Here is a 10,640-nt window from a genome sequence, read left to right as displayed (position 1 = left end):
AAAAAAAAAAAAAAAAGACATTTAAATGACTTATAAAAATGTAAAACAATGTCAGTCCTGGCTTCTTTCATTTAATCCTTTAACAAAATAGACACAATATAAGTATTTCACTTTTCTAAGGTGAAATAGCTAGTAAGGTACATGTACGTACCCCAAAGATAGAGTAAATCTCACAAGTCTTGGACTGGAAACAGAGATGGCGCATAATATGTTGGCCAGAGAACAGAGATGCCAACATGGACTTGGGCATGTGACACCTGCAGGAGCTGCTGAGAATTTATACCACTGATGAGCACTAGGCAGAGGACAGTGCCTCCTGCCTTATGCCAGACATTGCTAAGTTTCACCCTGAGCCAGAGGCCACCCCAACAATCTCAATTTTATCTAACTATCAGACAAACTAGTATTTCAGTAGAGACTGGGCAAATTCCTAAATTCTTACGATGGCTGTCTTCACTCAAGAATAGCTGTCTTGGGTTGTCTTCACCCAAGAAGAACAACTTCCCTTGATAAAATTCTTGCAAATCTCAGCATTTATTTAGTACTTCAAAGATAAAGTCTAACAAAGGCCCAATTTTTATTTATTGGTGATTCATTCGTTTATTTTGGTCCTACTTAAGCTCATGTAAAGTGTTCTCTTTTTATGAAACATTAAAAATGTCCTCAATATTTGCAGAGGTGTTTTTGTTTGTTAATTTGATTTTCCAGAGATTGTGTGTGCTCTCTGGGAAGAGAGAGAAGAAGAGAGTAAGAAAGCACCCCACCCCCTGGGGGGAATGGTCATGCTGCAGTCCTGTCTCTTCTATTTTTCCTTTTGGGATTTTGGGCACATCGGCATACATGCTCAGTGTGCTTTTCTTTAAGAGAGATCTTCGCTATAGAGCATGTGTACTCACCAGAGAGACAAGAGAGACAGAAAGAGAGAAATCCCACCACCCCCCTGGAGGGATGGCCACATCACAATCCCTTCTCTTCTGTTCTCCTCTCGGGATTTTGGGCACATACACACATGCCCCTGGCATGAAGCTTAAGTCACAGGGTCCAGGACTTGAACTGCAGGTGACTATGTGGGAGTCCAGTGACATAACCATTACACCATCTGCTGTTTCCTCAGTGTGCTTTGTTAAAACTATGCAGTTGGCCCTATGGGATCCAGCTCACTTAACCACTAGACCATGAACTAGTCCAAAAGTAAAACGTTTTAAAATTCTATTTGCCAGGATGCAGTGAGACCTTTTTATCCACAAGGTAAAGTTTTTACTGAACTGTTAATATTACTTGTTTTATTCAAGTTCCAGCATATATTAACTATACATCCTTGAATAAATCACTTTACCTCTTTACACTTCATATTCCTCATCTATAAAGTAATAATTCACTAGTTGTTTTGAGGCTAATGTATATAAAACCTGCAGTACCACAGTAGACACAGAATAAATGCTTGGTAGACAGGAATTATGACACGTCAATAAATATACATTGAAATATCTACCATGTGCCAACATTGTTCTAGATACTAGTGATAGAGTGTGAAAAAGACCCCAGGAGCTTTTTTCTTTAATCAGTTAATACTTTTGCTTGACTTTTTAGTTCCTTATTCAGAAACACTGATTATTTATGGGTTAAATATGTGCTCTCTTTTCATCATACATGCTATCCAACAGCACCATGATAAAACTACATGCATAATCTTCTTGTTTTTAAAGTTGCATTTATTTACTTTTTCCATGAGAAGTGCAGTGAGGGAGGGAAGGAGGAAACAAGACTAAGAAAGACACTCCTAGCAGGGTCTTCACGCCTCAATCTAACCCTCAGCCTCAGTCAGTCAAGAGCACAGGCAACGTGCACGAGCCCAGCGTGCACGGGGAGTCCCTAGTGCCTTCCCCTATGGCCTCAGCAGCATGGAGCATTGTTTGACTGCAAACCATCCCAGCTGGTCCCATATCCTTTTGAGTCTGTTCAAATTCAGTTCCATCCCTATCTACACCATAAGAAAATTAATCAAAGCCTTGTGTTTTGTTTGTCTTACCTGCAATATAGAGATAAGGATAAACATTACATTAGGCTATTTTATGGACTAAATGAGCTAAATTAGATGAAATGTCATCACAGTGACTGGCACCTAGTGAACACAGTACATCACTGCTCGTAATTTTCATCAGTTTTCCCTTCTTTCTGTAACAACTCTTTATACATAACTGGTTTTACCTTCTGCTCTGTATGGCTTCCAATACAGATTTTTAGTCTGTTATGACATCTTGGAACTTTCAATAATATTTCCTTATCTTGTCCAGCTTGATTTTCATCTCATTGACTTTGTTCCTTGTGACACATTGTTTTTTCAGACACACTAAAAGCAGAATATTATCTAAATTGTTCTTCTCTTTCTTTCAGCAAATAAATGTTAGTATGTGTTTCCTATGATCTAATTAGCGTGTTACTACTAGCAGTGTTTAAATAGGCAGCAATAATATTCCTGTTGGGCTTGAATGGTTTCTTAATTAGTGACTTCTTGTAAGCCAACTATGAAATCTAACATACTTCTAAAAAAAGTTTGTTTCCTATTTCTAACAAGCTATTCTTCTTTAGAATAACATTTAAATTTCCACAAGGATTTGTATTTTTTTAGGTGAATTTAGAGTCGAACTGAAATTCAATTCTAGACAACCAGCTATCATTTGGCTTTTCACCTCTGCTCATGGATCATCTCACTATTTCGGTAAATAGATGAGTTTATTCTTACAACTGCCCACCAGTAGCTCATCCGATTTTGAGGTTTTTAACTTAGGTCCTCTTGTCTAGATTGTTCTAGCTAATTTATTATGCAAAAGATAAGAGAGTTCATTTTTGCTGTTTTGTACTATTAATTACTCTTTCATCTTTCCCTTATGCTCCTATCTCGATGGCACCTAAAATAAATTTCTATCTCCTATACTTCTCAAACAACTTTAACTGTGAAGGAAATAATGAATACAACACAACACTGGTGGGCAATGTGGCTGTTAGATAAAAAACTGGCATGTTTCAGGACATTCACAGGAGCTGGACGTAAGAATGAGTATCCGGAAGAGAAATTAGAAAGCAGAGCCAATTGCCAAGATGCTGAGAGGTGGTCTGTATCATCCCAGGAAGCCAGCAAGGTTGGAGCCCATTGGGCCAGGGAGAAGAGCACTGGTGGGAAGTGAGATGAGACTGTAACAGGGCTCGGATACTCAGAGCCTGAAAGCTACCGTAAACACTCTGATTTTTCCTCTGAAAGAAATATGGTGCCATTGGAGTTTTTTTTAATTATTTTAATTTTTATTTATTTATTTTTGGGGGAGGTTTTTGCTATACAGCGCATGCACTCACCAGAGAGAGAGATAGAGACAGACAGACAGAAAGCGAGAAATCACCCCCCAGAGGGTATGGCCATGCCACAATCCCTTCTCCTGCATTCTCCTCTCAGGATCTTGGGCACACACACACATACGTGCCTGGTGTGAGTTTAAGCCACCAGGTCCAGGACTTGAACCATGGTCAACTACATGGAAGTCCAGCAATGTAGTCATTATGCCATCTGCTGGTTTCAACCACTGTATGGTTTTTATCACTCCCTTTGTTCATGGTAGGGTATATGCATGAGAGAGAGAGAGAGAGAGAGAGAGAGAGAGAGAGGAGATGAGCCCTCCACAGGATCTGGTTGTGCCATGAATTATATGGATAATTAACATTTTTCTAAACATTAGTTAGGTCTAGGCCTCCAAATTCAGAAGACTGGACTATTACCAGATTTTTAAGTCTTTTATGATAAATGTCTTAATCAATTGCTAGTAACATATTTCACTTCCCACACAGTGCCAAGTGGGGTGGTGTAGTGAAAGTAGTTTAGTTTTCAGAGTATGCCATTACTGGGTTCGATTACCAGCTCCACTAACTCGCAGGGTGACATTACGGAAGTTACTTTCCATCTCTGTTTCAAGTCTGATATCTGAAGAGAGGATGATAGTAACTTCTCAAACAACTCTTAACCAAGAGTTTACAGAGATAATGAATATGATTTGTCTACTACAGTGCCTGCTGTTTAACAAGGACACAAAAACATGCTAGTTCTCATCTTCCCCTTGTGTTCTCTCATATTTTTTGAGGGTTCTTCCTAGAGAAAGAAGTAATCTTGGTAGGGGCAACAGCCCACCTGCCTTCTTTACTATAATTTCACTGCTTTATGGAATGAAAAGCAACTTCTTCTCAGCAAAGGACTAAAGGCCCCCAATCTAGACCAAAGAGTATTTTTTTTTAAATCTTAGAACTGGCCTCCCTGAAAGACGTTCTCCCTGTCTTCCCTACTGTTTCTTGAATTAACTTTCTCAGAAACAAAACTAGCTGATCCTGCTACCTCCCGGCTTAAAAAATCTCTGGCTTCCCACTGAGGAGTATTAAAGTACTCTTTAAGAAATAGATGAACATTTTATTTACATGCAGAGTCCTGGATTTCCTTCCTAGATATTTTGATTTGGCTCATCTGGAGTGAGGCTCAGGAATCATCTCAAACCAGTTTACCCAGGTAACTAAAGTAGATGGTTTGAAAACTAAAGAACACTGGCTTATCAGGCAAAATCTGAACTAGAGCTGACTTTTGGAGTTTCTAGTCTGAGATGTTGAGTACTCATACTATGAAGATATCAGAAAGTTAATCTCATTTACAAGTCTAGAATTCAGGAAAAAGGTCTGCACTGGAGATAAACATTTAGGCAGAATACAGTAGGTCTACCTAGAGCCATGAGACTGGATTAGATTGACAAGGGAATAAAGTATATAAACAGAGAGAAGAGATCCACATCCTGAGCTCCAGGTCCTCTGATATAGAAAGCTAAAAGGAAAAGAGGAGTCTCAAACACAGTCAGTGAAGAAAACCAAGAGAGTGAATTGGTCTGAAAAGCACAAGAAGGAACGTATTCTAGGAAGATGAAGTGATCAGCTGTCAAATACTTCTTGTCAAATGTCAAGTGACAAGAAACTGAGAACTGCCCTTCAGATTTAGCAACAAGGTAACTTTGACAAGAGAAGTCTTGGTGCAGTGACAGAGGCAAAAACTTGATTAGAGAGGCTTTAGAGAGAATGGCCAGCAGGTGGCATGGTAGTTAATCCTTAACTACCATGGATCCCACATGACTTACTACACTGGATTCCATATGACTTAACTACACTGGATCCCATATGACTTAACTACACTGGATCCCATATGACTTAACTACACTGGATCCCATATGACTTACTACACTGGATACCATATGACTTACTACACTGTTTGAGTCCCAGATCTCGCAGCTTGAGAAATACACTGGGCATGTATGTGCATGCATGCTCAAAATCCCACCAGGAGAATGGAGAAGCAATTGTGGTATGGCCATCCCCCTGGGGAGGGGGTGATTTCTCATTTTCCCTCTCTGTCTTTTTTTGCACGAGCCCTATGACAAAAACCTAAAAAAACATTTTTAAAGAGACAAAGACAGAAAGAATGGGAGAAGAAAAGAATGATTGGGTGGTGGGGAGAATGACTGGAGCCCGCCCTTGCGCTGGCAGGAGCAGTCTGGACCTAGTAGACAAGGGAGAGATGAACTTGAAGAGAAGGGCAGAACCCAAGTAACAGAAGGAAAAGTGGATTGTGTGTTAGATACCACAAGAGTGCATGTGGTGGTAGCAGTTTCAGGAAACTTTCTCAGAAAATTAGAAAGCAAGGACACTGACTGAAAGTGAGGGTAGGAGAGTCAAAGAAGCCTGAGAAGCGAGGAGAGGGCAGAAGACAGCCATCCAAAACTCCTGGAGAAAGTGTGCACTGTTTGCAGGGCAGATTGCTTAATCATGACAATCACTTTCAACCCCCTGTACCAGTTACGCAAAGTTTTTCTTCCCCTGAAATTCAGCTAGTGAAATTTCTGATCTCCCAATGTCACTCAGTTTTCACTGCAAATCATCACAATAAAGAGACATTTAATAATGGAAAGATGTAGAGTAATGGGTAATAGAGGCGGTTTTCTGGATTCCAAATTCAGCTGTGACATGTATTTGCTATTTGTCTGTGCATGTGACTTAACCTCTCTGTGCTTTACGGAATACATTCAGTCAAGTTCCTGACAACCTAGTAAGTGTTCAGTAAATGTCACTATTATTGTTAACTATGTCAGAGCCTAAGATTTTTTAGCAAGTAAATTCTATTTCCAAGTGTTTAAGTATATTGCTCTTATGACACATTTGGCATTTTATAGTATCTTCTCTAGAAAATCAAGTAGCAATGAAATAATCCACCAACACCTTTCCCAAAATGGCTGTCTGCATAACGAAGCTATCTTTCAAAAGGGAGTTACTTCCCTTTTTTTTCTCCTTCTTAGCATGAACATTGTCTTTAACTTGAAGGGGCAGGGTAAGTATCACTTCTTCTTACTACTGACAAACCTGTCATAGTAAGAAAGGTCAACAGATTGGAACACCTATCTTTTTATAAATGAAAATAGATAACTCATTTTTAAATTTGACAACTATTTCTAAAGTAATGTGCAATGAAAAAAAGACCTCCCGTGTGGTGGAAGATTTTTAGGTTCATATCTCATCAGGTTGCAATGTAATCATTAAGATTATGCTGTATTGTAGGGGTCTTATATTAACCACAGCGATGACATCACACAGAGCTCTGTTCACTGAGCCTTCAACCTGTTGTTGCCAACGAAGAAAGCAGTAACTGAATTTCATGTGTGATATCACCTATGGCCTTAACTGGAATTTTTTCTTTTTTTGAGAGGTTTTCGCTATAGGGCGCGTGCGCTTGCCAGACAGACAGAGAGAGACATAGAGACAGAAAGCGAGAAATCACCCCCCAGGGGGGATGGTCACGCTGCAATCCCATCTCCTCCATTCTCCTCTCAGGATCTTGGGCATGCACGCACACGCGCCCGGCGTGAGTTTTAAGCCACCGGGTCCAAGATGTGAACCGCGGTAGACTACGTGGGAGTTCAGCGACATAGCCATTACGCTAACTGCTGGTTCCCTGGAATTGTTTTTTAATGTCACAGCAACAATCCCATCAGTATTTTGCAGTTTTCCGTAAAACATTCTTTATAGTACAGAAGGCAATTTCTCTGGACACTACATGTTTTCTGTATACTTGGTTTCATTGAATCATCAAAACAGGTTTGTTTGTTTTTTTTAAATATACTTCATTATTGAAACATCTGGCCAGTCTGTAATACCTTAACATAAAGCATTTTGCAACTCAGATGAAATGTATCCCTCAAATGCTCCAATCCTCCAGCTAGCTCTACCCTCAAAGTGGAGAGGAGAGTGAGGCTGGGCCTTACAAACTCAGGCAGGCCTCCCAAGGAGTTACAAAAACTGTTACCAACTCAATGAGACTTCTTAGACTTTCTGCCCAGGAGATCCAGGCTGGCTCCCACTGATACTCAAGCATGGCGTAAAAACCACAACTGAGGCCAGACAGATTTGGACAATATCATGAACCCGCAATCCCCAAGTCGCATGTGTGCAAATCTGCCCCAGTCATTTCATTTGCTGCAAAATCATGTGACCTTATATTTTACTGAATTGAAGTTTTTGGTGATCATATTGTGATAATAATTCACCCTCAGGTAAAACAAGACCTATGAACTCTATCTCGTAAACCTTTCACACTAGAATTTTTCCTAATCCTAGTTCTTTAAATCTTCAGGAATGTTTTCTACATATCTTCCAACATAATTGCTGAATGCATTTAGCTTGCCACCAGCTTGTCTTACATATGTTATTTCAGCCATTTGAACTATGGTAAAAAGAGCAAGAACCTGTGTGTGATTTTTTTTCTTTTTAATCTGTCATTATTACTTAGTAACCTTCAATGGAGACTTCTAGACATGTTTCATTAGGCTAAGTGAAATTTGTGAATGACTTAAATGTGGATCACATGGTCTTTAAACCATTGCCTAACAAGAATGTAGAAGTTTGCTTTCAGGGTCTGAGTTTCAAGTTGTCAATCCAATAAGGATGCTATAACAAAATACAAAATAAAAAGAGATGATGGCTTATAAATAATAGAACTTTGTTTCATACATTTCTGGAGACTGAGAACCTTGAGAACAAGGTTCTAGTAGATGCTGTGCCTACTGAGGGCCCATTTCCTGGCTCTTCGATGGCACCTTCTTGCTGTGTCCTCACATGGTAGAAGGGACAAGCTAGCTCTTTGGGTCTCTTTCATAAAGACACTAATCCCAATCCTGGGGGCTCAGCCCTCATGATCTAATTGCCTCCTTATACTGTCACCTTGGGGGGGGGGTTAGTATTTCAATATATGAATTTGAAGGGGAGACTTAGACATTCAGACCATAGCAGCACTTTATAAAGGTCTTATTTACAGTAATGGCTTCATAAGTTATTATCCACTATCCCTAACAAATAGTATTCTTAAAGAAAGGTTCATCTTTTATGAAAATGGACATAAAACCATATTTCAAACTGTTTGATAATTTCTAAATGTTTTGCTTTCTTGATATCAGATTACCTTGTCTAGTTTAGAGCTCTGCATTTGGCTATTTATAGAGCTGAGAGACACTTCAGCTCTCCATTTTTCACATGCATGTGATTAAATTAATTTGTAATATCTTAAGTCTGTGGTTTCTGTATGGGCTCAGACTGGCCACAGTACGTTGCCATCCTTCGGAAGAAGCTTGTGCTAGTCAAATTTCCTTTTAAGGACCTTTTGCCCTGTAAGTGATAGTATGCATTGAGAGTGTCAGAGGGCAGATACCATTGAAATCAGTGACTCATTTCTGATCTTCAAATGAGAACATACATTACATAAAGTTCTAACATTTCTTCACAGACCTCTGCACACAACTTGGGGAGTATATCATCTTTGAAAACCACTGCTCTAGCGTATGCTCAGGAAATGGTTCACTCTAGCGCTAATCAATGCTCTTAACTCACACTGCATCTGTCCTTTCACTCCAGCCTCCTTTGCCACACAACTGGTTATCACTGCGTCCCTTCATTTGCCCAAAGTATCCATAACACAGGGGATTATTTATGTGCAGCAAAATGTTACTGAAGGTTTTAGGGGTAGCTGGAGGTAATTAAAACATAGGGCAGTTAACAGTTCTAAAATTGCTCTCAGACATCACCATTCTCAGGGATTTATAGATCATGACCTTCATCTGGAAATTTCTCCAGGCATCCATCTCTTCTCCTAGATCCCTGGCTCCTACTCTGTTGCTAGGCCTTCTCTCTCATTCCTTCTCCCTGCTGCAGCTCACAATCCCTTTTTTACATCACAGTTGTACACAGAGAAGTTCAGTTCTGCACACTTTCATTGCCACCAACATGAACTAGCCTCTAGACTGTCCTTTGCACAAGGAAATACTGTTTAGCAAAAAAAAAAAAAGAAAAGAAAGATCAACCATTGTAGTCTCTACTCTTCAGCACACTAATGCTCCTACAAACTTTGAAATTATAAGAATTTTTAAAAATGTAATGTTTCAGCTAATGGTAGTCTAGATTCCTGCTCCTCTCTCATCCCCCAGATGTTAAACACCAATTAGCTTCTCCCTCCTCTATACTTCCATAATTCCTAGCTCAGATCTTTCAGATAATAATGAGTTGTGAGCTGTCTTTTTTTTTTTTTAAGAGAGATTTTTGCTATAGGGCATGTGCTCCTCCCAGAGAAAGACAAACAGAAAGTGAAAAATCACCCCCCAGGGGAAATGCCCATGCTGCAATGCCTTCACCTCCATTTCCCTCTTGGGATTTTGGGTATGCATGCACACACACCCAGCATGAGTTTTAGGTCACAGGGTGTGGGACTCAAACTGCAGTAAACTATGTGGGAGTTCAGCAACATAACCATTATGCCATCTGCAGGTCCCCAGGTATGAGTTTCTTTTATAACTCCTTGAGTTATGAATTTGAATTTGGCTTATTCATTTCTGACTCTCAATATCTGATAGAAAACCTGGCATAAAGAAGTCATTTTTGAGGGTTTCTTTTTTTTTTTTTTCCATTCTTTATAAACAGAAGAATGAGTAAACTGACAGACCAGCACTTCTCAGGTCTCAAAAGTTGTGCTGTGCACAAAGATTATGATCTTTCAACACCCTGGTGTTTCTCTTATGTAGAAAATAATACGTAAAATTTGAAATTGAACTACAGTTCTGAAATCATGTATCTGTTCCCTAAGTGTTCTCTCAAACTTAGGACATGGAACCACTGCTCACATCCTTTCTGATCATCCTCCCTAAGTACTGCATTCAATATCAGTCCTCTCCTTAGTAAGATAATCATTACTTCCTATATATCTTTAGGTCAAAGTTCCTCTATGTGCATTCTCCCTCCCCAATTCTTCTGTACAGCTACCATCACCCTGCTCAACTTAGCTCCACTCCACCCACTAACCCCATTCCTTAACCATCCCCAGGCTATACTTTTCTAATGCCAGAGGAGAGAAGAGTGGAATTGAGAGCAAGAGAGAGTGAGATGGGAAAGCATCCCCCCTCAACAAGACCTGGTCACACTGCAATCCTTTTTGCTCCATCCCATCAGGACCCTGGGTAAGTGTTCACAAGCCTTTTTTTTTTTTTTTTTTTTTTTTTTTTGGAGGGGGTTTTTTTTAGGGCGCGGCGCCC

The 10,640-nt window shown here is 39.7% G+C and overlaps 1 protein-coding gene across 1 annotated transcript in view; it reads right to left on the bottom strand.

Moving 5' to 3' along the window:
* Nucleotides 1-10,640, bottom strand: part of PGR (progesterone receptor) — an 84,511-nt gene that overhangs the window by 57,487 nt on the left and 16,384 nt on the right. The gene's annotated exons all lie outside the window — the stretch shown is intronic.

Source organism: Tupaia chinensis, unplaced genomic scaffold, assembly GCF_000334495.1.
Source record: "Tupaia chinensis unplaced genomic scaffold, TupChi_1.0 Scaffold000276_2, whole genome shotgun sequence".
Classification (NCBI taxonomy): Eukaryota; Metazoa; Chordata; class Mammalia; order Scandentia; family Tupaiidae; genus Tupaia; species Tupaia belangeri.
The sequence above is the reverse complement of the archived record's forward strand: the minus strand, read 5'-3'. Positions and strand labels throughout refer to the sequence as shown.